The sequence below is a fragment of the Garra rufa genome, chromosome 1 (genome assembly GCF_049309525.1).
Source record: "Garra rufa chromosome 1, GarRuf1.0, whole genome shotgun sequence".
Lineage (NCBI taxonomy): Eukaryota > Metazoa > Chordata > Actinopteri > Cypriniformes > Cyprinidae > Garra > Garra rufa.
Window position 1 is genome coordinate 98,199,667 of NC_133361.1, and position 23,507 is coordinate 98,223,173.

A 23,507-nucleotide genomic window follows, 5' to 3' on the forward strand; every position below is an offset into this window, starting at 1 on the left:
AGGACAGTCACCAAACTGTTGGATTGAGGAGTTGCTAATTTTAGAGCTCACCTTTCCATTCACCACCTGCAAACTTTGGATTACACTTTCTGTGGATTGTATATACACTGGTGGACACTCACATTGGACTTATCAACACACTGGGGTTCTTGGACTGTTTTTAGGGTATGGACAAATGAACTGTATTCTTTTAACAGAGTTTACCTGTTTTTAGGGTATGGACAAATGAACTGTATTCTTTTAACAGAGTTTACCTAGTTTTATCGTGTTGTTTTAAAGTCTTTTATGTGAACCTTGTAAATACACCAAATCTATTTAAACCAATTTTCTTTTATGTCTCATTCTTTTAACCACTAGTCATCTCTCACAGTTAAATCTGACCCCATTTTAGTCTTGTAACTCGGCTGATAAGGCCGATTGTTACACTTTTATGGGAGACCGCCTGGGAATACCAGGTGCTGTAAGCTTTTGCCTTTTCTTCACTATTTATATAATATGCTGGCTTTTACGGAGGCTGATCTTTAAATAGCCCACTTTTTGGAGCAGCCCTCGCTTATGGCCATACCGCGCTGAGAGCGCCCGATCTCGTCTGATCTCGGAAGCTACGCAGCGTCGGGCCTGGTTAGTACTTGGATGGGAGACCGCCTGGGAATACCAGGTGCTGTAAGCTTTTGCCTTTTCTTCACTATTTATATAATATGCTGGCTTTTACGGAGGCTGATCTTTAAATAGCCCACTTTTTGGAGCAGCCCTCGCTTATGGCCATACCGCGCTGAGAGCGCCCGATCTCGTCTGATCTCGGAAAGCTAAGCAGCGTCGGGCCTGGTTAGTACTTGGATGGGAGACCGCCTGGGAATACCAGGTGCTGTAAGCTTTTGCCTTTTCTTCACTATTTATATAATATGCTGGCTTTTAGAAAGACGTGTTTTACCGCTCTATTTATTACAATCATTTAAATGTATTATAGAGTTTTAAGTGTTTTACATGTTTTTAAGGCCATTTTATTACTCTTAACATTTTAAGTGTATGTGTCTTTAATAAATGGATGGTTGGCCTGTCATGTGACTAGACACATGACAGGAAGCAGGAAGTACAACTGTATAAGAGAGCAGCATGACAAACAAAGGACAGTCACCAAACTGTTGGATTGAGGAGTTGCTAATTTTAGAGCTCACCTTTCCATTCACCACCTGCAAATTTTGGATTACACTTTCTGTGGATTGTATATACACTGGTGGACACTCACATTGGACTTATCAACACACTGGGGTTCTTGGACTGTTTTTAGGGTATGGACAAATGAACTGTATTCTTTTAACAGAGTTTACCTGTTTTTAGGGTATGGACAAATGAACTGTATTCTTTTAACAGAGTTTACCTAGTTTTATCATGTTGTTTTAAAGTCTTTTATGTGAACCTTGTAAATACACCAAATCTATTTAAACCAATTTTATTTTATGTCTCATTCTTTTAACCACTAGTCATCTCTCACAGTTAAATCTGACCCCATTTTAGTCTTGTAACTCGGCTGATAAGGCCGATTGTTACACTTTTATGGGAGACCGCCTGGGAATACCAGGTGCTGTAAGCTTTTGCCTTTTCTTCACTATTTATATAATATGCTGGCTTTTACGGAGGCTGATCTTTAAATAGCCCACTTTTTGGAGCAGCCCTCGCTTATGGCCATACCGCGCTGAGAGCGCCCGATCTCGTCTGATCTCGGAAGCTACGCAGCGTCGGGCCTGGTTAGTACTTGGATGGGAGACCGCCTGGGAATACCAGGTGCTGTAAGCTTTTGCCTTTTCTTCACTATTTATATAATATGCTGGCTTTTACGGAGGCTGATCTTTAAATAGCCCACTTTTTGGAGCAGCCCTCGCTTATGGCCATACCGCGCTGAGAGCGCCCGATCTCGTCTGATCTCGGAAGCTAAGCAGCGTAGGGCCTGGTTAGTACTTGGATGGGAGACCGCCTGGGAATACCAGGTGCTGTAAGCTTTTGCCTTTTCTTCACTATTTATATAATATGCTGGCTTTTAGAAAGACGTGTTTTACCGCTCTATTTATTACAATCATTTAAATGTATTATAGAGTTTTAAGTGTTTTACATGTTTTTTAGGCCATTTTATTACTCTTAACATTTTAAGTGTATGTGTCTTTAATAAATGGATGGTTGGCCTGTCATGTGACTAGACACATGACAGGAAGCAGGAAGTACAACTGTATAAGAGAGCAGCATGACAAACAAAGGACAGTCACCAAACTGTTGGATTGAGGAGTTGCTAATTTTAGAGCTCACCTTTCCATTCACCACCTGCAAACTTTGGATTACACTTTCTGTGGATTGTATATACACTGGTGGACACTCACATTGGACTTATCAACACACTGGGGTTCTTGGACTGTTTTTAGGGTATGGACAAATGAACTGTATTCTTTTAACAGAGTTTACCTGTTTTTAGGGTATGGACAAATGAACTGTATTCTTTTAACAGAGTTTACCTAGTTTTATCGTGTTGTTTTAAAGTCTTTTATGTGAACCTTGTAAATACACCAAATCTATTTAAACCAATTTTCTTTTATGTCTCATTCTTTTAACCACTAGTCATCTCTCACAGTTAAATCTGACCCCATTTTAGTCTTGTAACTCGGCTGATAAGGCCGATTGTTACACTTTTATGGGAGACCGCCTGGGAATACCAGGTGCTGTAAGCTTTTGCCTTTTCTTCACTATTTATATAATATGCTGGCTTTTACGGAGGCTGATCTTTAAATAGCCCACATTTTGGAGCAGCCCTCGCTTATGGCCATACCGCGCTGAGAGCGCCCGATCTCGTCTGATCTCGGAAGCTACGCAGCGTCGGGCCTGGTTAGTACTTGGATGGGAGACCTCCTGGGAATACCAGGTGCTGTAAGCTTTTGCCTTTTCTTCACTATTTATATAATATGCTGGCTTTTACGGAGGCTGATCTTTAAATAGCCCACTTTTTGGAGCAGCCCTCGCTTATGGCCATACCGCGCTGAGAGCGCCCGATCTCGTCTGATCTCGGAAGCTAAGCAGCGTCGGGCCTGGTTAGTACTTGGATGGGAGACCGCCTGGGATTACCAGGTGCTGTAAGCTTTTGCCTTTTCTTCACTATTTATATAATATGCTGGCTTTTAGAAAGACGTGTTTTACCGCTCTATTTATTACAATCATTTAAATGTATTATAGAGTTTTAAGTGTTTTACATGTTTTTTAGGCCATTTTATTACTCTTAACATTTTAAGTGTATGTGTCTTTAATAAATGGATGGTTGGCCTGTCATGTGACTAGACACATGACAGGAAGCAGGAAGTACAACTGTATAAGAGAGCAGCATGACAAACAAAGGACAGTCACCAAACTGTTGGATTGAGGAGTTGCTAATTTTAGAGCTCACCTTTCCATTCACCACCTGCAAACTTTGGATTACACTTTCTGTGGATTGTATATACACTGGTGGACACTCACATTGGACTTATCAACACACTGGGGTTCTTGGACTGTTTTTAGGGTATGGACAAATGAACTGTATTCTTTTAACAGAGTTTACCTGTTTTTAGGGTATGGACAAATGAACTGTATTCTTTTAACAGAGTTTACCTAGTTTTATCGTGTTGTTTTAAAGTCTTTTATGTGAACCTTGTAAATACACCAAATCTATTTAAACCAATTTTCTTTTATGTCTCATTCTTTTAACCACTAGTCATCTCTCACAGTTAAATCTGACCCCATTTTAGTCTTGTAACTCGGCTGATAAGGCCGATTGTTACACTTTTATGGGAGACCGCCTGGGAATACCAGGTGCTGTAAGCTTTTGCCTTTTCTTCACTATTTATATAATATGCTGGCTTTTACGGAGGCTGATCTTTAAATAGCCCACTTTTTGGAGCAGCCCTCGCTTATGGCCATACTGCGCTGAGAGCGCCCGATCTCGTCTGATCTCGGAAGCTACGCAGCGTCGGGCCTGGTTAGTACTTGGATGGGAGACCTCCTAGGAATACCAGGTGCTGTAAGCTTTTGCCTTTTCTTCACTATTTATATAATATGCTGGCTTTTACGGAGGCTGATCTTTAAATAGCCCACTTTTTGGAGCAGCCCTCGCTTATGGCCATACCGCGCTGAGAGCGCCCGATCTCGTCTGATCTCGGAAGCTAAGCAGCGTCGGGCCTGGTTAGTACTTGGATGGGAGACCGCCTGGGAATACCAGGTGCTGTAAGCTTTTGCCTTTTCTTCACTATTTATATAATATGCTGGCTTTTAGAAAGACGTGTTTTACCGCTCTATTTATTACAATCATTTAAATGTATTATAGAGTTTTAAGTGTTTTACATGTTTTTTAGGCCATTTTATTACTCTTAACATTTTAAGTGTATGTGTCTTTAATAAATGGATGGTTGGCCTGTCATGTGACTAGACACATGACAGGAAGCAGGAAGTACAACTGTATAAGAGAGCAGCATGACAAACAAAGGACAGTCACCAAACTGTTGGATTGAGGAGTTGCTAATTTTAGAGCTCACCTTTCCATTCACCACCTGCAAACTTTGGATTACACTTTCTGTGGATTGTATATACACTGGTGGACACTCACATTGGACTTATCAACACACTGGGGTTCTTGGACGGTTTTTAGGGTATGGACAAATGAACTGTATTCTTTTAACAGAGTTTACCTGTTTTTAGGGTATGGACAAATGAACTGTATTCTTTTAACAGAGTTTACCTAGTTTTATCGTGTTGTTTTAAAGTCTTTTATGTGAACCTTGTAAATACACCAAATCTATTTAAACCAATTTTCTTTTATGTCTCATTCTTTTAACCACTAGTCATCTCTCACAGTTAAATCTGACCCCATTTTAGTCTTGTAACTCGGCTGATAAGGCCGATTGTTACACTTTTATGGGAGACCGCCTGGGAATACCAGGTGCTGTAAGCTTTTGCCTTTTCTTCACTATTTATATAATATGCTGGCTTTTACGGAGGCTGATCTTTAAATAGCCCACTTTTTGGAGCAGCCCTCGCTTATGGCCATACCGCGCTGAGAGCGCCCGATCTCGTCTGATCTCGGAAGCTACGCAGCGTCGGGCCTGGTTAGTACTTGGATGGGAGACCTCCTGGGAATACCAGGTGCTGTAAGCTTTTGCCTTTTCTTCACTATTTATATAATATGCTGGCTTTTACGGAGGCTGATCTTTAAATAGCCCACTTTTTGGAGCAGCCCTCGCTTATGGCCATACCGCGCTGAGAGCGCCCGATTTCGTCTGATCTCGGAAGCTAAGCAGCGTCGGGCCTGGTTAGTACTTGGATGGGAGACCGCCTGGGAATACCAGGTGCTGTAAGCTTTTTCCTTTTCTTCACTATTTATATAATATGCTGGCTTTTAGAAAGACGTGTTTTACCGCTCTATTTATTACAATCATTTAAATGTATTATAGAGTTTTAAGTGTTTTACATGTTTTTAGGCCATTTTATTACTCTTAACATTTTAAGTGTATGTGTCTTTAATAAATGGATGGTTGGCCTGTCATGTGACTAGACACATGACAGGAAGCAGGAAGTACAACTGTATAAGAGAGCAGCATGACAAACAAAGGACAGTCACCAAACTGTTGGATTGAGGAGTTGCTAATTTTAGAGCTCACCTTTCCATTCACCACCTGCAAACTTTGGATTACACTTTCTGTGGATTGTATATACACTGGTGGACACTCACATTGGACTTATCAACACACTGGGGTTCTTGGACTGTTTTTAGGGTATGGACAAATGAACTGTATTCTTTTAACAGAGTTTACCTGTTTTTAGGGTATGGACAAATGAACTGTATTCTTTTAACAGAGTTTACCTAGTTTTATCGTGTTGTTTTAAAGTCTTTTATGTGAACCTTGTAAATACACCAAATCTATTTAAACCAATTTTCTTTTATGTCTCATTCTTTTAACCACTAGTCATCTCTCACAGTTAAATCTGACCCCATTTTAGTCTTGTAACTCGGCTGATAAGGCCGATTGTTACACTTTTATGGGAGACCGCCTGGGAATACCAGGTGCTGTAAGCTTTTGCCTTTTCTTCACTATTTATATAATATGCTGGCTTTTACGGAGGCTGATCTTTAAATAGCCCACTTTTTGGAGCAGCCCTCGCTTATGGCCATACCGCGCTGAGAGCGCCCGATCTCGTCTGATCTCGGAAGCTACGCAGCGTCGGGCCTGGTTAGTACTTGGATGGGAGACCGCCTGGGAATACCAGGTGCTGTAAGCTTTTGCCTTTTCTTCACTATTTATATAATATGCTGGCTTTTACGGAGGCTGATCTTTAAATAGCCCACTTTTTGGAGCAGCCCTCGCTTATGGCCATACCGCGCTGAGAGCGCCCGATCTCGTCTGATCTCGGAAGCTAAGCAGCGTCGGGCCTGGTTAGTACTTGGGTGGGAGACCGCCTGGGAATACCAGGTGCTGTAAGCTTTTGCCTTTTCTTCACTATTTATATAATATGCTGGCTTTTAGAAAGACGTGTTTTACCGCTCTATTTATTACAATCATTTAAATGTATTATAGAGTTTTAAGTGTTTTACATGTTTTTTAGGCCATTTTATTACTCTTAACATTTTAAGTGTATGTGTCTTTAATAAATGGATGGTTGGCCTGTCATGTGACTAGACACATGACAGGAAGCAGGAAGTACAACTGTATAAGAGAGCAGCATGACAAACAAAGGACAGTCACCAAACTGTTGGATTGAGGAGTTGCTAATTTTAGAGCTCACCTTTCCATTCACCACCTGCAAACTTTGGATTACACTTTCTGTGGATTGTATATACACTGGTGGACACTCACATTGGACTTATCAACACACTGGGGTTCTTGGACTGTTTTTAGGGTATGGACAAATGAACTGTATTCTTTTAACAGAGTTTACCTGTTTTTAGGGTATGGACAAATGAACTGTATTCTTTTAACAGAGTTTACCTAGTTTTATCGTGTTGTTTTAAAGTCTTTTATGTGAACCTTGTAAATACACCAAATCTATTTAAACCAATTTTCTTTTATGTCTCATTCTTTTAACCACTAGTCATCTCTCACAGTTAAATCTGACCCCATTTTAGTCTTGTAACTCGGCTGATAAGGCCGATTGTTACACTTTTATGGGAGACCGCCTGGGAATACCAGGTGCTGTAAGCTTTTGCCTTTTCTTCACTATTTATATAATATGCTGGCTTTTACGGAGGCTGATCTTTAAATAGCCCACTTTTTGGAGCAGCCCTCGCTTATGGCCATACTGCGCTGAGAGCGCCCGATCTCGTCTGATCTCGGAAGCTACGCAGCGTCGGGCCTGGTTAGTACTTGGATGGGAGACCTCCTAGGAATACCAGGTGCTGTAAGCTTTTGCCTTTTCTTCACTATTTATATAATATGCTGGCTTTTACGGAGGCTGATCTTTAAATAGCCCACTTTTTGGAGCAGCCCTCGCTTATGGCCATACCGCGCTGAGAGCGCCCGATCTCGTCTGATCTCGGAAGCTAAGCAGCGTCGGGCCTGGTTAGTACTTGGATGGGAGACCGCCTGGGAATACCAGGTGCTGTAAGCTTTTGCCTTTTCTTCACTATTTATATAATATGCTGGCTTTTAGAAAGACGTGTTTTACCGCTCTATTTATTACAATCATTTAAATGTATTATAGAGTTTTAAGTGTTTTACATGTTTTTTAGGCCATTTTATTACTCTTAACATTTTAAGTGTATGTGTCTTTAATAAATGGATGGTTGGCCTGTCATGTGACTAGACACATGACAGGAAGCAGGAAGTACAACTGTATAAGAGAGCAGCATGACAAACAAAGGACAGTCACCAAACTGTTGGATTGAGGAGTTGCTAATTTTAGAGCTCACCTTTCCATTCACCACCTGCAAACTTTGGATTACACTTTCTGTGGATTGTATATACACTGGTGGACACTCACATTGGACTTATCAACACACTGGGGTTCTTGGACGGTTTTTAGGGTATGGACAAATGAACTGTATTCTTTTAACAGAGTTTACCTGTTTTTAGGGTATGGACAAATGAACTGTATTCTTTTAACAGAGTTTACCTAGTTTTATCGTGTTGTTTTAAAGTCTTTTATGTGAACCTTGTAAATACACCAAATCTATTTAAACCAATTTTCTTTTATGTCTCATTCTTTTAACCACTAGTCATCTCTCACAGTTAAATCTGACCCCATTTTAGTCTTGTAACTCGGCTGATAAGGCCGATTGTTACACTTTTATGGGAGACCGCCTGGGAATACCAGGTGCTGTAAGCTTTTGCCTTTTCTTCACTATTTATATAATATGCTGGCTTTTACGGAGGCTGATCTTTAAATAGCCCACTTTTTGGAGCAGCCCTCGCTTATGGCCATACCGCGCTGAGAGCGCCCGATCTCGTCTGATCTCGGAAGCTACGCAGCGTCGGGCCTGGTTAGTACTTGGATGGGAGACCTCCTGGGAATACCAGGTGCTGTAAGCTTTTGCCTTTTCTTCACTATTTATATAATATGCTGGCTTTTACGGAGGCTGATCTTTAAATAGCCCACTTTTTGGAGCAGCCCTCGCTTATGGCCATACCGCGCTGAGAGCGCCCGATTTCGTCTGATCTCGGAAGCTAAGCAGCGTCGGGCCTGGTTAGTACTTGGATGGGAGACCGCCTGGGAATACCAGGTGCTGTAAGCTTTTTCCTTTTCTTCACTATTTATATAATATGCTGGCTTTTAGAAAGACGTGTTTTACCGCTCTATTTATTACAATCATTTAAATGTATTATAGAGTTTTAAGTGTTTTACATGTTTTTAGGCCATTTTATTACTCTTAACATTTTAAGTGTATGTGTCTTTAATAAATGGATGGTTGGCCTGTCATGTGACTAGACACATGACAGGAAGCAGGAAGTACAACTGTATAAGAGAGCAGCATGACAAACAAAGGACAGTCACCAAACTGTTGGATTGAGGAGTTGCTAATTTTAGAGCTCACCTTTCCATTCACCACCTGCAAACTTTGGATTACACTTTCTGTGGATTGTATATACACTGGTGGACACTCACATTGGACTTATCAACACACTGGGGTTCTTGGACTGTTTTTAGGGTATGGACAAATGAACTGTATTCTTTTAACAGAGTTTACCTGTTTTTAGGGTATGGACAAATGAACTGTATTCTTTTAACAGAGTTTACCTAGTTTTATCGTGTTGTTTTAAAGTCTTTTATGTGAACCTTGTAAATACACCAAATCTATTTAAACCAATTTTCTTTTATGTCTCATTCTTTTAACCACTAGTCATCTCTCACAGTTAAATCTGACCCCATTTTAGTCTTGTAACTCGGCTGATAAGGCCGATTGTTACACTTTTATGGGAGACCGCCTGGGAATACCAGGTGCTGTAAGCTTTTGCCTTTTCTTCACTATTTATATAATATGCTGGCTTTTACGGAGGCTGATCTTTAAATAGCCCACTTTTTGGAGCAGCCCTCGCTTATGGCCATACCGCGCTGAGAGCGCCCGATCTCGTCTGATCTCGGAAGCTACGCAGCGTCGGGCCTGGTTAGTACTTGGATGGGAGACCGCCTGGGAATACCAGGTGCTGTAAGCTTTTGCCTTTTCTTCACTATTTATATAATATGCTGGCTTTTACGGAGGCTGATCTTTAAATAGCCCACTTTTTGGAGCAGCCCTCGCTTATGGCCATACCGCGCTGAGAGCGCCCGATCTCGTCTGATCTCGGAAGCTAAGCAGCGTCGGGCCTGGTTAGTACTTGGGTGGGAGACCGCCTGGGAATACCAGGTGCTGTAAGCTTTTGCCTTTTCTTCACTATTTATATAATATGCTGGCTTTTAGAAAGACGTGTTTTACCGCTCTATTTATTACAATCATTTAAATGTATTATAGAGTTTTAAGTGTTTTACATGTTTTTTAGGCCATTTTATTACTCTTAACATTTTAAGTGTATGTGTCTTTAATAAATGGATGGTTGGCCTGTCATGTGACTAGACACATGACAGGAAGCAGGAAGTACAACTGTATAAGAGAGCAGCATGACAAACAAAGGACAGTCACCAAACTGTTGGATTGAGGAGTTGCTAATTTTAGAGCTCACCTTTCCATTCACCACCTGCAAACTTTGGATTACACTTTCTGTGGATTGTATATACACTGGTGGACACTCACATTGGACTTATCAACACACTGGGGTTCTTGGACTGTTTTTAGGGTATGGACAAATGAACTGTATTCTTTTAACAGAGTTTACCTGTTTTTAGGGTATGGACAAATGAACTGTATTCTTTTAACAGAGTTTACCTAGTTTTATCGTGTTGTTTTAAAGTCTTTTATGTGAACCTTGTAAATACACCAAATCTATTTAAACCAATTTTCTTTTATGTCTCATTCTTTTAACCACTAGTCATCTCTCACAGTTAAATCTGACCCCATTTTAGTCTTGTAACTCGGCTGATAAGGCCGATTGTTACACTTTTATGGGAGACCGCCTGGGAATACCAGGTGCTGTAAGCTTTTGCCTTTTCTTCACTATTTATATAATATGCTGGCTTTTACGGAGGCTGATCTTTAAATAGCCCACTTTTTGGAGTAGCCCTCGCCTATGGCCATACCGCGCTGAGAGCGCCTGATCTCGTCTGATCTCGGAAGCTACGCAGCGTCGGGCCTGGTTAGTACTTGGATGGGAGACCTCCTGGGAATACCAGGTGCTGTAAGCTTTTGCCTTTTCTTCACTATTTATATAATATGCTGGCTTTTACGGAGGCTGATCTTTAAATAGCCCACTTTTTGGAGCAGCCCTCGCTTATGGCCATACCGCGCTGAGAGCGCCCGATCTCGTCTGATCTCGGAAGCTAAGCAGCGTCGGGCCTGGTTAGTACTTGGATGGGAGACCGCCTGGGAATACCAGCTGCTGTAAGCTTTTGCCTTTTCTTCACTATTTATATAATATGCTGGCTTTTACGGAGGCTGATCTTTAAATAGCCCACTTTTTGGAGCAGCCCTCGCTTATGGCCATACCGCGCTGAGAGCGCCCGATCTCGTCTGATCTCGGAAGCTAAGCAGCGTCGGGCCTGGTTAGTACTTGGGTGGGAGACCGCCTGGGAATACCAGGTGCTGTAAGCTTTTGCCTTTTCTTCACTATTTATATAATATGCTGGCTTTTAGAAAGACGTGTTTTACCGCTCTATTTATTACAATCATTTAAATGTATTATAGAGTTTTAAGTGTTTTACATGTTTTTTAGGCCATTTTATTACTCTTAACATTTTAAGTGTATGTGTCTTTAATAAATGGATGGTTGGCCTGTCATGTGACTAGACACATGACAGGAAGCAGGAAGTACAACTGTATAAGAGAGCAGCATGACAAACAAAGGACAGTCACCAAACTGTTGGATTGAGGAGTTGCTAATTTTAGAGCTCACCTTTCCATTCACCACCTGCAAACTTTGGATTACACTTTCTGTGGATTGTATATACACTGGTGGACACTCACATTGGACTTATCAACACACTGGGGTTCTTGGACTGTTTTTAGGGTATGGACAAATGAACTGTATTCTTTTAACAGAGTTTACCTGTTTTTAGGGTATGGACAAATGAACTGTATTCTTTTAACAGAGTTTACCTAGTTTTATCGTGTTGTTTTAAAGTCTTTTATGTGAACCTTGTAAATACACCAAATCTATTTAAACCAATTTTCTTTTATGTCTCATTCTTTTAACCACTAGTCATCTCTCACAGTTAAATCTGACCCCATTTTAGTCTTGTAACTCGGCTGATAAGGCCGATTGTTACACTTTTATGGGAGACCGCCTGGGAATACCAGGTGCTGTAAGCTTTTGCCTTTTCTTCACTATTTATATAATATGCTGGCTTTTACGGAGGCTGATCTTTAAATAGCCCACTTTTTGGAGCAGCCCTCGCTTATGGCCATACCGCGCTGAGAGCGCCCGATCTCGTCTGATCTCGGAAGCTACGCAGCGTCGGGCCTGGTTAGTACTTGGATGGGAGGCCTCCTGGGAATACCAGGTGCTGTAAGCTTTTGCCTTTTCTTCACTATTTATATAATATGCTGGCTTTTACGGAGGCTGATCTTTAAATAGCCCACTTTTTGGAGCAGCCCTCGCTTATGGCCATACCGCGCTGAGAGCGCCAGATCTCGTCTGATCTCGGAAGCTAAGCAGCGTCGGGCCTGGTTAGTACTTGGATGGGAGACCGCCTGGGAATACCAGGTGCTGTAAAATTTTGCCTTTTCTTCACTATTTATATAATATGCTGGCTTTTACGGAGGCTGATCTTTAAATAGCCCACTTTTTGGAGCAGCCCTCGCTTATGGCCATACCGCGCTGAGAGCGCCCGATCTTGTCTGATCTCGGAAGCTAAGCAGCGTCGGGCCTGGTTAGTACTTGGGTAGGAGACCGCCTGGGAATACCAGGTGCTGTAAGCTTTTGCCTTTTCTTCACTATTTATATAATATGCTGGCTTTTAGAAAGACGTGTTTTACCGCTCTATTTATTACAATCATTTAAATGTATTATAGAGTTTTAAGTGTTTTACATGTTTTTTAGGCCATTTTATTACTCTTAACATTTTAAGTGTATGTGTCTTTAATAAATGGATGGTTGGCCTGTCATGTGACTAGACACATGACAGGAAGCAGGAAGTACAACTGTATAAGAGAGCAGCATGACAAACAAAGGACAGTCACCAAACTGTTGGATTGAGGAGTTGCTAATTTTAGAGCTCACCTTTCCATTCACCACCTGCAAACTTTGGATTACACTTTCTGTGGATTGTATATACACTGGTGGACACTCACATTGGACTTATCAACACACTGGGGTTCTTGGACTGTTTTTAGGGTATGGACAAATGAACTGTATTCTTTTAACAGAGTTTACCTGTTTTTAGGGTATGGACAAATGAACTGTATTCTTTTAACAGAGTTTACCTAGTTTTATCGTGTTGTTTTAAAGTCTTTTATGTGAACCTTGTAAATACACCAAATCTATTTAAACCAATTTTCTTTTATGTCTCATTCTTTTAACCACTAGTCATCTCTCACAGTTAAATCTGACCCCATTTTAGTCTTGTAACTCGGCTGATAAGCCCGATTGTTACACTTTTATGGGAGACCGCCTGGGAATACCAGGTGCTGTAAGCTTTTGCCTTTTCTTCACTATTTATATAATATGCTGGCTTTTACGGAGGCTGATCTTTAAATAGCCCACTTTTTGGAGCAGCCCTCGCTTATGGCCATACCGCGCTGAGAGCGCCCGATCTCGTCTGATCTCGGAAGCTACGCAGCGTCGGGCCTGGTTAGTACTTGGATGGGAGACCGCCTGGGAATACCAGGTGCTGTAAGCTTTTGCCTTTTCTTCACTATTTATATAATATGCTGGCTTTTACGGAGGCTGATCTTTAAATAGCCCACTTTTTGGAGCAGCCCTCGCTTATGGCCATACTGCGCTGAGAGCGCCTGATCTCGTCTGATCTCGGAAGCTAAGCAGCGTCGGCCCTGGTTAGTACTTGGATGGGAGACCGCCTGGGAATACCAGGTGCTGTAAGCTTTTGCCTTTTCTTCACTATTTATATAATATGCTGGCTTTTAGAAAGACGTGTTTTACCGCTCTATTTATTACAATCATTTAAATGTATTATAGAGTTTTAAGTGTTTTACATGTTTTTTAGGCCATTTTATTACTCTTAACATTTTAAGTGTATGTGTCTTTAATAAATGGATGGTTGGCCTGTCATGTGACTAGACACATGACAGGAAGCAGGAAGTACAACTGTATAAGAGAGCAGCATGACAAACAAAGGACAGTCACCAAACTGTTGGATTGAGGAGTTGCTAATTTTAGAGCTCACCTTTCCATTCACCACCTGCAAACTTTGGATTACACTTTCTGTGGATTGTATATACACTGGTGGACACTCACATTGGACTTATCAACACACTGGGATTCTTGGACTGTTTTTAGGGTATGGACAAATGAACTGTATTCTTTTAACAGAGTTTACCTGTTTTTAGGGTATGGACAAATGAACTGTATTCTTTTAACAGAGTTTACCTAGTTTTATCGTGTTGTTTTAAAGTCTTTTATGTGAACCTTGTAAATACACCAAATCTATTTAAACCAATTTTCTTTTATGTCTCATTCTTTTAACCACTAGTCATCTCTCACAGTTAAATCTGACCCCATTTTAGTCTTGTAACTCGGCTGATAAGGCCGATTGTTACACTTTTATGGGAGACCGCCTGGGAATACCAGGTGCTGTAAGCTTTTGCCTTTTCTTCACTATTTATATAATATGCTGGCTTTTACGGAGGCTGATCTTTAAATAGCCCACTTTTTGGAGCAGCCCTCGCTTATGGCCATACCGCGCTGAGAGCGCCCGATCTCGTCTGATCTCGGAAGCTACGCAGCGTCGGGCCTGGTTAGTACTTGGATGGGAGACCTCCTGGGAATACCAGGTGCTGTAAGCTTTTGCCTTTTCTTCACTATTTATATAATATGCTGGCTTTTACGGAGGCTGATCTTTAAATAGCCCACTTTTTGGAGCAGCCCTCGCTTATGGCCATACCGCGCTGAGAGCGCCCGATCTCGTCTGATCTCGGAAGCTACGCAGCGTCGGGCCTGGTTAGTACTTGGATGGGAGACCTCCTGGGAATACCAGGTGCTGTAAGCTTTTGCCTTTTCTTCACTATTTATATAATATGCTGGCTTTTACGGAGGCTGATCTTTAAATAGCCCACTTTTTGGAGCAGCCCTCGCTTATGGCCATACCGCGCTGAGAGCGCCCTAGAGCAAACCAGGAAGTGTGTGACTGCAGTTTGGAAAGAGAGATACTCTTACCTTCTCGATTTATTTGGTTAGTGTGAGTGAAAATAAGTTTTGGTTTGTGTTAGTAAGTTTTTTTGTTTTAAACCACTAACCAGCAGCCGTGTGCTGTCTGGGAAGTGGTTTGTGTTTGTTGTTTTTTCGCAAGTATGAGTGATTCGGACGGACTACACGGCAGCAACAAGGAAATGGCGGCAGAGATAGAGATGGCAAAAGAACAAAGGACTGAATTAGGACAACGAGAAAGGATCATAAGCAGCACAAAGAGGCTATACAGGAAAGAGGCAACAATAACTATTGATGTGAGTGAAACAAGAGATGGCAATGCAGAGAGTATCATTAAAGCAATAACGAAGAAAATCGGTGTGAAGGGAATTTTGGCGGTGCGCCCGAAACAACAGAAACAATATGAGGTAACAATGGAATCTGAGGAATGTTGTGATGAACTGTTAAATGGACTGGATATCAATGGACACATTTGTGAAGTGAGGAAGTTGGAAGACAGGGAGTATGTGGTGTCATTTATGCATATACCCGTCTATCTGAGTGACGACGACATCATAACGAAACTGGAGGGGTGGGGAGTTATCCCTGTCTCAAGTATGAAGAGGAGATGTTATCCAGGTACGGATATTGAAGATGGAACAAGGTTCATCAAAGCTAAATTCTCAAGAGAGGTGGCGTCGCTCCCATACAGTACGCGGTTTGAGACAGCAGAAGGAACTCAGCATTTTCGGGTGATACACAATAAGCAGGTTAAAACCTGCCGGTTGTGTATGAGCCCGGAGCATTTCCTGAAGGATTGTCCAGACTTTAAGTGTCGCAAATGTGAGGAGCATGGTCATTTTGCACGGGAATGCAATGCAGTGAAGTGTCCAGACTGTTTTAAAACGCTAAACAAATGTGAATGCTGGATGCAGAACAACGAGGAAGAGGAGGAGCAACAAATGAACGGGCAGATGCATAACAACACTACAGAAACCCAAGAAACAAACGAAGAGGAAGAGCAGTACGAGATAACTGGAAGAGAGGGACATGGGACTAGTAAAGAACAAGAAAAAGAAGAGCAACAGGAAGTAGAAGATCAGGAGGAAAGAATGGAGGAAGAGAAATCAGCGGAAGAAACACTATCAAGGGGAGGAGAACTGATTGTAGTAGAACTGACAGGAGAGGAAGGAATAAAGAACCAAAAGGACAGAGGACTGGGAATAATGCCACGGAGAAAACAACTGAAGGTAATACCTAATTTGGAAATGGCAAAAAGGAAAAGACTTAAGTATTCAGAGAATAAAATTGAGGTGTTGAGTGGGGAAGATGGAGAAGATAATCAAGAATGACTGTTTTTAATTATTTATTTTTGTACAGTATGGTTTTAAATTTTGTATGCTGGAATGCAAGAGGATTAATGAATATGAACAAACTGAAAAATACTCTAGAACTATGCAAGAAAGAAGACATTATTGTATTTCAGGAAACGAACTGGAAAAAGGAGGTAATTGACAATGTCAAAAAGATGTGGAATGGTGAAATGTTTTATAGTAATGGAGATGTAAAGTTAGGAAGTGGAGTGGCGATTTTAATAAGAAATGATATTGACTGCAAAGTGAAAGAAATATATAATGATGGAAAAGGAAAATGTAATGCTGTTGAAATAAGTCACGGGGAAAAAGAGTTTATTTTAATGAATGTTCATGCGCCAACAGAAGAGAAAGAAAAAAGGGAGTTTTTTGAAAACATTAGAGGAATAATAGATAAATGGAAGTCAGTAATAATTGTAGGAGATTTTAACACTGTGTTTAGTAAAAGAGATATAGCGGAGGGAATGGTTTTTAGAACAGACATGGGAAGAAAAGAGCTGGTATCTTTAATGGAAGAAAGAAACATGACTGATGTGTGGAGGGAGAGACATGAAAACAAAAAAGAATTTACTAGAAGGAGCTTGGTTGGTAACTTTTTGAATCAAACGAGAATTGATTTTATTTTAAGTACAAGGGATATAGATTATTTTATTGATGATATTGTTTATAGTGACACTAGTTTTAGTGATCACAAGATGATAAGGTGGAAAATAGATTTTAACAAGGAGGATAAAGGACCAGGGGTGTGGATTTTAAATTCTGGAATTTTAAAAGATGAGAATTACAAATTGGGAATATATGATTTAATGGAACAGGAAAAGAAGGATGGCATGTATGGGGAAGACAAACGAATATGGTGGGAAAATGTAAAATATGAAATAAAGAAGTATTCAATTGAATTTAGTAAAGGTATGAGAAAAGCCAAAAATGCTAAAGAACAGGGAATTAGAGAAAGTTTAAGAAAAGAAACAAAGGAAAAGGTAATGGATATTCAAAAAATAGTAGAGTTAGAAGAGAAGCTTAAGAAAATGGAAGAGGAAAAATGTCAAGGGGCAAGACTAAGGAGCAAAGCTAGATACACAATAGAAGGGGAAAAATGTACTAAATTTTTTTTTGACCTAGAAAGAAGAAGGGGAAGGGCAGATACAATAAAAGAACTAAAAAACAAAGATGAAGAGTCCATAATAGGAACAGAGTTACTCTTAAATGAAGTAAGGATTTTTTATGAAGACTTGTTTAGAGAGGAAGGTATAGAAGAGGAAAACAAAAATTACTTACTGCAACATATCAAAGCGAGAGTAGAAGAAGAAGACAAAAAAGACTGTGACGAGGAAATAAAGGAAGAAGAGATAATACAAGCGATAGAAAGTCTAAAAAGTAACAAAAGTCCGGGAATAGATGGAATAGTGAATGAATTTTATAAGATTTTTAAGAAGGAAATAAGTAAGATCTTAAAAGAAGTGTATGATGAAATATTTAAGAAAAAAGAGCTGGATCAAAGAATGAGTATGGGACTAATGAAGTTGATTTATAAAAGAAAAGGTGATAATAAGAGTTTGAAGAATTATAGGCCGATTACAATGTTGAATGCAGATTTGAAGATTTTAGCTAAAATTTTATCAAGTAGATTGAAGAATGTCTTACCAAAAATAATTGAGACAAACCAGGCCTACGGGGTGACAGGGAGGGATATAGCGGATACAACAAGTGGTATACGAGACATAATGAGTATTTTAAAGGAAAATAATAGGAAAGGATATATAATTAGCCTAGACTTCGAGAAGGCTTTCGATAGAGTGGAGCATGAGTTTTTATTTTCGATTTTAGATCATTTTGGTTTTGGGGAGAATTTTAAAGAGTGGTTAAGGATTTTATATAGAAATATAATGACAAGAGTAAAATGTAACGGCTTTTTAACCAATCCTTTTAATGTCACAAGATCCATTAGACAAGGATGTCCATTATCAGCACAGCTATATACGCTGATAGCAGAACCACTAGGGATGTTAATTCAAAAAGATAAAGAAATAAAAGGGATAAAAATTGAGGAGGGACTAGAAGAAACAAAAGTATTTCAATATGCAGATGACACTACACTAATTGTGGAAGATTATAAAAGTGTTGAAAATGTAATGGAAAGGGTGACAAGGTTTTGTAAAGGTACAGGAGCAAAAGTAAATGCGGAAAAAACTGTTTATATGAGATTTGGAGAAGTGTCTGATTTAAAAGAGGTTCTGGGTTTTAAAGAAGTACAAGAAATGAAGATTTTAGGAGTAACGCTAGGTAAAGATGAGAAGAGTGCAACAGACAGAATGTGGGAAGAGGTTATAGGTGCAATGAAAAACAGATTGAATTTTTGGCAAAAAAGAATTTTGAATTTGAAAGGGAAGGTTTTAATAGCGAACGTTTTAATGTTAACCAAAATGTGGTACATTTTATCAGTGGTTTCAATGCCAAAATGGGTGGAAAAAAGAGTAAAAGAATATATTATGGATTTTATATGGGAGAAAAAACCCCCAAGAATAGCATACCACACACTCATTGGAAGGCCAGAAGAGGGAGGGTTGGGACTTGTTGATATAGAATTAAAAAAGAAAAGTATGAGAGTGAAGGTGGTTAAAAAATATTTGGACATGGATAAAAAGGGAGATTGGAAAATTACAATGAAACATTTTTTAGCAAAATGTGGGAATGTATTTTTAAATGATAACATTTTATGGATGAAACTCAAAAATTGGATGATGGAGGGGATACCAAATTTTTATAAAGAGGTTTTAGTTGCTTGGGGGTTTTTTCTCAAGGAGATTGATTTTAAGCCATTTGGGAGAAAAACGGTCCTCAATCAACCTATTTTCTTGAACAGTAACATTGTTTTTAATGGACAAGTTTTATTTTTTAAGAAATGGTGGGAAGTAGGGATAAGGCAAGTCAAAGATGTGTTGTATGAATTTAAAGATGGATTTTTGCCGTTACAAGTGATCATAGATGCTATGGAAGAAGAAAAAGAAGAATATAGTGTGGCTAGTCTGGAAAAACAATATGATGAAGTTAAAAGTGCAGTACCAAAAGAGTGGTTGGAAGAAATTAAAAAAAGAGAAGAAACAGAAAGCAAAGTTGATGTGTATATGAAAATGGAAGACAAAATGGTGGATTTGAGATTGTGTAATGTAAGGATGTTTTATCAATGTCTTAAAAAATATATTTTTAAGAAACCCAATGCAAATCAAATGTGGTTGAGACATTTTAATGGAATTGAAGAGAATGATATTTGGAAGAATATAAGAAGTGGGATTGGAAGTACAGATTTGGAGTGTCTAGACTATTTTATCAGACATAATGTGATTTTTTCGGAAATGAGGCTTTGTATAATGGGGAAGGAAAGTGATGCCATTTGTAAAATATGTAAAAAACAGGATGAAGGTATTCTACATTTGTTTTTATTTTGTGAAAAATTGGAAACATTTTTTCAAATGTTAAAGAAAATGATTAAGAGTTTAAGGGATGGGAAAGAAGAGAGTGACTGGAATCAAACTTTAATTTTGGGAGTGAAGGAAAAATGCAAGAATAAAAAAGTGATAGAGTTGTTATTGGTTTTGGCGAAAAGTGCTATATGGAAAAGGAGGAATTTAGGAAAGAGTAAAGGGTGTGTATTAGATCTGTGGAGATTATTTAAATGTAAGGTTGAGGAGTACATTTTAACACTGTGGAATTATTTTAAAATGGAAAAAAAAGAGATGCTGTTTTACAAAATATTTTCAAAACAAGTGGAGGAAGTGTTAAAAGGAAATGGGATTGAAATGCCAGAAAATTGATGTTTTGATTTTGATGTATTTTGTGGATGATGAATTGTATATGCTCAAATGTAATTTAATTGTCATTTTTATTTCATTCATGTAATGAATTTTAAACTTGTATAATAATAATAAAAAAAAAAAAAAAAAAAGAGCGCCCGATCTCGTCTGATCTCGGAAGCTAAGCAGCGTCGGGCCTGGTTAGTACTTGGATGGGAGACCGCCTGGGAATACCAGGTGCTGTAAGCTTTTGCCTTTTCTTCACTATTTATATAATATGCTGGCTTTTACGGAGGCTGATCTTTAAATAGCCCACTTTTTGGAGCAGCCCTCGCTTATGGCCATACCGCGCTGAGAGCGCCCGATCTCGTCTGGTCTCGGAAGCTAAGCAGCGTCGGGCCTGGTTAGTACTTGGATGGGAGACAGCCTGGGAATACCAGGTGCTGTAAGCTTTTGCCTTTTCTTCACTATTTATATAATATGCTGGCTTTTACGGAGGCTGATCTTTAAATAGCCCACTTTTTGGAGCAGCCCTCACTTATGGCCATACCGCGCTGAGAGCGCCCGATCTCGTCTGATCTCGGAAGCTAAGCAGCGTCGGGCCTGGTTAGTACTTGGGTGGGAGACCGCCTGGGAATACCAGGTGCTGTAAGCTTTTGCCTTTTCTTCACTATTTATATAATATGCTGGCTTTTAGAAAGACGTGTTTTACCGCTCTATTTATTACAATCATTTAAATGTATTATAGAGTTTTAAGTGTTTTACATGTTTTTTAGGCCATTTTATTACTCTTAACATTTTAAGTGTATGTGTCTTTAATAAATGGATGGTTGGCCTGTCATGTGACTAGACACATGACAGGAAGCAGGAAGTACAACTGTATAAGAGAGCAGCATGACAAACAAAGGACAGTCACCAAACTGTTGGATTGAGGAGTTGCTAATTTTAGAGCTCACCTTTCCATTCACCACCTGCAAACTTTGGATTACACTTTCTGTAGATTGTATATACACTGGTGGACACTCACATTGGACTTATCAACACACTGGGGTTCTTGGACTGTTTTTAGGGTATGGACAAATGAACTGTATTCTTTTAACAGAGTTTACCTGTTTTTAGGGTATGGACAAATGAACTGTATTATTTTAACAGAGTTTACCTAGTTTTATCGTGTTGTTTTAAAGTCTTTTATGTGAACCTTGTAAATACACCAAATCTATTTAAACCAATTTTCTTTTATGTCTCATTCTTTTAACCACTAGTCATCTCTCACAGTTAAATCTGACCCCATTTTAGTCTTGTAACTCGGCTGATAAGGCCGATTGTTACACTTTTATGGGAGACCGCCTGGGAATACCAGGTGCTGTAAGCTTTTGCCTTTTCTTCACTATTTATATAATATGCTGGCTTTTACGGAGGCTGATCTTTAAATAGCCCACTTTTTGGAGCAGCCCTCGCTTATGGCCATACCGCGCTGAGAGCGCCCGATCTCGTCTGATCTCGGAAGCTACGCAGCGTCGGGCCTGGTTAGTACTTGGATGGGAGACCTCCTGGGAATACCAGGTGCTGTAAGCTTTTGCCTTTTCTTCGCTATTTATATAATATGCTGGCTTTTACGGAGGCTGATCTTTAAATAGCCCACTTTTTAGAGCAGCCCTCGCTTATGTCCATACCGCGCTGAGAGCGCCCGATCTCGTCTGATCTCGGAAGCTAAGCAGCGTCGGGCCTGGTTAGTACTTAGATGGGAGACCGCCTGGGAATACCAGGTGCTGTAAGCTTTTGCCTTTTCTTCACTATTTATATAATATGCTGGCTTTTACGGAGGCTGATCTTTAAATAGCCCACTTTTTGGAGCAGCCCTCGCTTATGGCCATACCGCGCTGAGAGCGCCCGATCTCGTCTGATCTCGGAAGCTACGCAGCGTCGGGCCTGGTTAGTACTTGGATGGGAGACCGCCTGGGAATACCAGGTGCTGTAAGCTTTTGCCTTTTCTTCACTATTTATATAATATGCTGGCTTTTACGGAGGCTGATCTTTAAATAGCCCACTTTTTGGAGCAGCCCTCGCTTATGGCCATACCGCGCTGAGAGCGCCCGATCTCGTCTGATCTCGGAAGCTAAGCAGCGTCGGGCCTGGTTAGTACTTGGCTGGGAGACCGCCTGGGAATACCAGGTGCTGCAAGCTTTTGCCTTTTCTTCACTATTTATATAATATGCTGGCTTTTAGAAAGACGTGTTTTACCGCTCTATTTATTACAATCATTTAAATGTATTATAGAGTTTTAAGTGTTTTACATGTTTTTTAGGCCATTTTATTACTCTTAACATTTTAAGTGTATGTGTCTTTAATAAATGGATGGTTGGCCTGTCATGTGACTAGACACATGACAGGAAGCAGGAAGTACAACTGTATAAGAGAGCAGCATGACAAACAAAGGACAGTCACCAAACTGTTGGATTGAGGAGTTGCTAATTTTAGAGCTCACCTTTCCATTCACCACCTGCAAACTTTGGATTACACTTTCTGTGGATTGTATATACACTGGTGGACACTCACATTGGACTTATCAACACACTGGGGTTCTTGGACTGTTTTTAGGGTATGGACAAATGAACTGTATTCTTTTAACAGAGTTTACCTGTTTTTAGGGTATGGACAAATGAACTGTATTCTTTTAACAGAGTTTACCTAGTTTTATCGTGTTGTTTTAAAGTCTTTTATGTGAACCTTGTAAATACACCAAATCTATTTAAACCAATTTTCTTTTATGTCTCATTCTTTTAACCACTAGTCATCTCTCACAGTTAAATCTGACCCCATTTTAGTCTTGTAACTCGGCTGATAAGGCCGATTGTTACACTTTTATGGGAGACCGCCTGGGAATACCAGGTGCTGTAAGCTTTTGCCTTTTCTTCACTATTTATATAATATGCTGGCTTTTACGGAGGCTGATCTTTAAATAGCCCACTTTTTGGAGCAGCCCTCGCTTATGGCCATACCGCGCTGAGAGCGCCCGATCTCGTCTGATCTCGGAAGCTACGCAGTGTCGGGCCTGGTTAGTACTTGGATGGGAGACCTCCTGGGAATACCAGGTGCTGTAAGCTTTTGCCTTTTCTTCACTATTTATATAATATACTGGCTTTTACGGAGGCTGATCTTTAAATAGCCCACTTTTTGGAGCAGCCCTCGCTTATGGCCATACCGCGCTGAGAGCGCCCGATCTCGTCTGATCTCGGAAGCTAAGCAGCGTCGGGCCTGGTTAGTACTTGGATGGGAGACCGCCTGGGAATACCAGGTGCTGTAAGCTTTTGCCTTTTCTTCACTATTTATATAATATGCTGGCTTTTAGAAAGACGTGTTTTACCGCTCTATTTATTACAATCATTTAAATGTATTATAGAGTTTTAAGTGTTTTACATGTTTTTTAGGCCATTTTATTACTCTTAACATTT

General features: G+C 40.0%; 36 non-coding genes across 36 annotated transcripts; all 36 read left to right on the forward strand.

Moving 5' to 3' along the window:
- Positions 1-551: 551 nt before the first annotated feature.
- LOC141317749 (5S ribosomal RNA) lies at positions 552-670 on the forward strand. Its single transcript, XR_012352109.1, has one exon. It is a non-coding gene; the product is annotated as a 5S ribosomal RNA (ribosomal RNA).
- Positions 671-754: 84 nt separating this feature from the next.
- On the forward strand, positions 755-874 carry LOC141317635 (5S ribosomal RNA). The gene has a single exon (XR_012352001.1). It is a non-coding gene; the product is annotated as a 5S ribosomal RNA (ribosomal RNA).
- An 801-nt stretch (positions 875-1,675) lies between these two features.
- LOC141317750 (5S ribosomal RNA) lies at positions 1,676-1,794 on the forward strand. Its single transcript, XR_012352110.1, has one exon. It is a non-coding gene; the product is annotated as a 5S ribosomal RNA (ribosomal RNA).
- An 84-nt stretch (positions 1,795-1,878) lies between these two features.
- Positions 1,879-1,997, forward strand: LOC141293090 (5S ribosomal RNA). The gene has a single exon (XR_012340637.1). It is a non-coding gene; the product is annotated as a 5S ribosomal RNA (ribosomal RNA).
- Positions 1,998-2,798: 801 nt separating this feature from the next.
- LOC141317438 (5S ribosomal RNA) lies at positions 2,799-2,917 on the forward strand. Its single transcript, XR_012351818.1, has one exon. It is a non-coding gene; the product is annotated as a 5S ribosomal RNA (ribosomal RNA).
- Positions 2,918-3,001: 84 nt separating this feature from the next.
- LOC141317883 (5S ribosomal RNA) lies at positions 3,002-3,120 on the forward strand. The gene has a single exon (XR_012352234.1). It is a non-coding gene; the product is annotated as a 5S ribosomal RNA (ribosomal RNA).
- Positions 3,121-3,921: 801 nt separating this feature from the next.
- On the forward strand, positions 3,922-4,040 carry LOC141319030 (5S ribosomal RNA). Its single transcript, XR_012353309.1, has one exon. It is a non-coding gene; the product is annotated as a 5S ribosomal RNA (ribosomal RNA).
- An 84-nt stretch (positions 4,041-4,124) lies between these two features.
- LOC141292584 (5S ribosomal RNA) lies at positions 4,125-4,243 on the forward strand. Its single transcript, XR_012340542.1, has one exon. It is a non-coding gene; the product is annotated as a 5S ribosomal RNA (ribosomal RNA).
- Positions 4,244-5,044: 801 nt separating this feature from the next.
- On the forward strand, positions 5,045-5,163 carry LOC141317439 (5S ribosomal RNA). The gene has a single exon (XR_012351819.1). It is a non-coding gene; the product is annotated as a 5S ribosomal RNA (ribosomal RNA).
- Positions 5,164-5,247: 84 nt separating this feature from the next.
- Positions 5,248-5,366, forward strand: LOC141311620 (5S ribosomal RNA). The gene has a single exon (XR_012349085.1). It is a non-coding gene; the product is annotated as a 5S ribosomal RNA (ribosomal RNA).
- Positions 5,367-6,166: 800 nt separating this feature from the next.
- Positions 6,167-6,285, forward strand: LOC141317752 (5S ribosomal RNA). The gene has a single exon (XR_012352111.1). It is a non-coding gene; the product is annotated as a 5S ribosomal RNA (ribosomal RNA).
- Positions 6,286-6,369: 84 nt separating this feature from the next.
- Positions 6,370-6,488, forward strand: LOC141294291 (5S ribosomal RNA). Its single transcript, XR_012340920.1, has one exon. It is a non-coding gene; the product is annotated as a 5S ribosomal RNA (ribosomal RNA).
- An 801-nt stretch (positions 6,489-7,289) lies between these two features.
- On the forward strand, positions 7,290-7,408 carry LOC141319031 (5S ribosomal RNA). Its single transcript, XR_012353310.1, has one exon. It is a non-coding gene; the product is annotated as a 5S ribosomal RNA (ribosomal RNA).
- An 84-nt stretch (positions 7,409-7,492) lies between these two features.
- Positions 7,493-7,611, forward strand: LOC141292591 (5S ribosomal RNA). Its single transcript, XR_012340543.1, has one exon. It is a non-coding gene; the product is annotated as a 5S ribosomal RNA (ribosomal RNA).
- An 801-nt stretch (positions 7,612-8,412) lies between these two features.
- On the forward strand, positions 8,413-8,531 carry LOC141317440 (5S ribosomal RNA). The gene has a single exon (XR_012351820.1). It is a non-coding gene; the product is annotated as a 5S ribosomal RNA (ribosomal RNA).
- An 84-nt stretch (positions 8,532-8,615) lies between these two features.
- Positions 8,616-8,734, forward strand: LOC141311631 (5S ribosomal RNA). The gene has a single exon (XR_012349096.1). It is a non-coding gene; the product is annotated as a 5S ribosomal RNA (ribosomal RNA).
- An 800-nt stretch (positions 8,735-9,534) lies between these two features.
- LOC141317753 (5S ribosomal RNA) lies at positions 9,535-9,653 on the forward strand. Its single transcript, XR_012352112.1, has one exon. It is a non-coding gene; the product is annotated as a 5S ribosomal RNA (ribosomal RNA).
- An 84-nt stretch (positions 9,654-9,737) lies between these two features.
- Positions 9,738-9,856, forward strand: LOC141294298 (5S ribosomal RNA). The gene has a single exon (XR_012340921.1). It is a non-coding gene; the product is annotated as a 5S ribosomal RNA (ribosomal RNA).
- Positions 9,857-10,657: 801 nt separating this feature from the next.
- On the forward strand, positions 10,658-10,776 carry LOC141319127 (5S ribosomal RNA). The gene has a single exon (XR_012353401.1). It is a non-coding gene; the product is annotated as a 5S ribosomal RNA (ribosomal RNA).
- Positions 10,777-10,860: 84 nt separating this feature from the next.
- LOC141318452 (5S ribosomal RNA) lies at positions 10,861-10,979 on the forward strand. The gene has a single exon (XR_012352768.1). It is a non-coding gene; the product is annotated as a 5S ribosomal RNA (ribosomal RNA).
- An 84-nt stretch (positions 10,980-11,063) lies between these two features.
- LOC141294305 (5S ribosomal RNA) lies at positions 11,064-11,182 on the forward strand. The gene has a single exon (XR_012340923.1). It is a non-coding gene; the product is annotated as a 5S ribosomal RNA (ribosomal RNA).
- An 801-nt stretch (positions 11,183-11,983) lies between these two features.
- LOC141318575 (5S ribosomal RNA) lies at positions 11,984-12,102 on the forward strand. Its single transcript, XR_012352883.1, has one exon. It is a non-coding gene; the product is annotated as a 5S ribosomal RNA (ribosomal RNA).
- Positions 12,103-12,186: 84 nt separating this feature from the next.
- On the forward strand, positions 12,187-12,305 carry LOC141319179 (5S ribosomal RNA). Its single transcript, XR_012353451.1, has one exon. It is a non-coding gene; the product is annotated as a 5S ribosomal RNA (ribosomal RNA).
- Positions 12,306-12,389: 84 nt separating this feature from the next.
- Positions 12,390-12,508, forward strand: LOC141318901 (5S ribosomal RNA). Its single transcript, XR_012353188.1, has one exon. It is a non-coding gene; the product is annotated as a 5S ribosomal RNA (ribosomal RNA).
- An 801-nt stretch (positions 12,509-13,309) lies between these two features.
- Positions 13,310-13,428, forward strand: LOC141317754 (5S ribosomal RNA). The gene has a single exon (XR_012352113.1). It is a non-coding gene; the product is annotated as a 5S ribosomal RNA (ribosomal RNA).
- Positions 13,429-13,512: 84 nt separating this feature from the next.
- On the forward strand, positions 13,513-13,631 carry LOC141319051 (5S ribosomal RNA). The gene has a single exon (XR_012353329.1). It is a non-coding gene; the product is annotated as a 5S ribosomal RNA (ribosomal RNA).
- An 801-nt stretch (positions 13,632-14,432) lies between these two features.
- LOC141317441 (5S ribosomal RNA) lies at positions 14,433-14,551 on the forward strand. Its single transcript, XR_012351821.1, has one exon. It is a non-coding gene; the product is annotated as a 5S ribosomal RNA (ribosomal RNA).
- Positions 14,552-14,635: 84 nt separating this feature from the next.
- Positions 14,636-14,754, forward strand: LOC141317442 (5S ribosomal RNA). Its single transcript, XR_012351822.1, has one exon. It is a non-coding gene; the product is annotated as a 5S ribosomal RNA (ribosomal RNA).
- Positions 14,755-20,388: 5,634 nt separating this feature from the next.
- Positions 20,389-20,507, forward strand: LOC141319019 (5S ribosomal RNA). The gene has a single exon (XR_012353299.1). It is a non-coding gene; the product is annotated as a 5S ribosomal RNA (ribosomal RNA).
- An 84-nt stretch (positions 20,508-20,591) lies between these two features.
- Positions 20,592-20,710, forward strand: LOC141314307 (5S ribosomal RNA). Its single transcript, XR_012350114.1, has one exon. It is a non-coding gene; the product is annotated as a 5S ribosomal RNA (ribosomal RNA).
- Positions 20,711-21,511: 801 nt separating this feature from the next.
- On the forward strand, positions 21,512-21,630 carry LOC141317443 (5S ribosomal RNA). Its single transcript, XR_012351823.1, has one exon. It is a non-coding gene; the product is annotated as a 5S ribosomal RNA (ribosomal RNA).
- An 84-nt stretch (positions 21,631-21,714) lies between these two features.
- On the forward strand, positions 21,715-21,833 carry LOC141317880 (5S ribosomal RNA). Its single transcript, XR_012352231.1, has one exon. It is a non-coding gene; the product is annotated as a 5S ribosomal RNA (ribosomal RNA).
- Positions 21,834-21,917: 84 nt separating this feature from the next.
- On the forward strand, positions 21,918-22,036 carry LOC141317755 (5S ribosomal RNA). Its single transcript, XR_012352114.1, has one exon. It is a non-coding gene; the product is annotated as a 5S ribosomal RNA (ribosomal RNA).
- An 84-nt stretch (positions 22,037-22,120) lies between these two features.
- On the forward strand, positions 22,121-22,239 carry LOC141317930 (5S ribosomal RNA). The gene has a single exon (XR_012352278.1). It is a non-coding gene; the product is annotated as a 5S ribosomal RNA (ribosomal RNA).
- An 801-nt stretch (positions 22,240-23,040) lies between these two features.
- Positions 23,041-23,159, forward strand: LOC141318341 (5S ribosomal RNA). Its single transcript, XR_012352662.1, has one exon. It is a non-coding gene; the product is annotated as a 5S ribosomal RNA (ribosomal RNA).
- Positions 23,160-23,243: 84 nt separating this feature from the next.
- LOC141292598 (5S ribosomal RNA) lies at positions 23,244-23,362 on the forward strand. The gene has a single exon (XR_012340544.1). It is a non-coding gene; the product is annotated as a 5S ribosomal RNA (ribosomal RNA).
- The last annotated feature ends 145 nt before the right edge of the window (positions 23,363-23,507 follow it).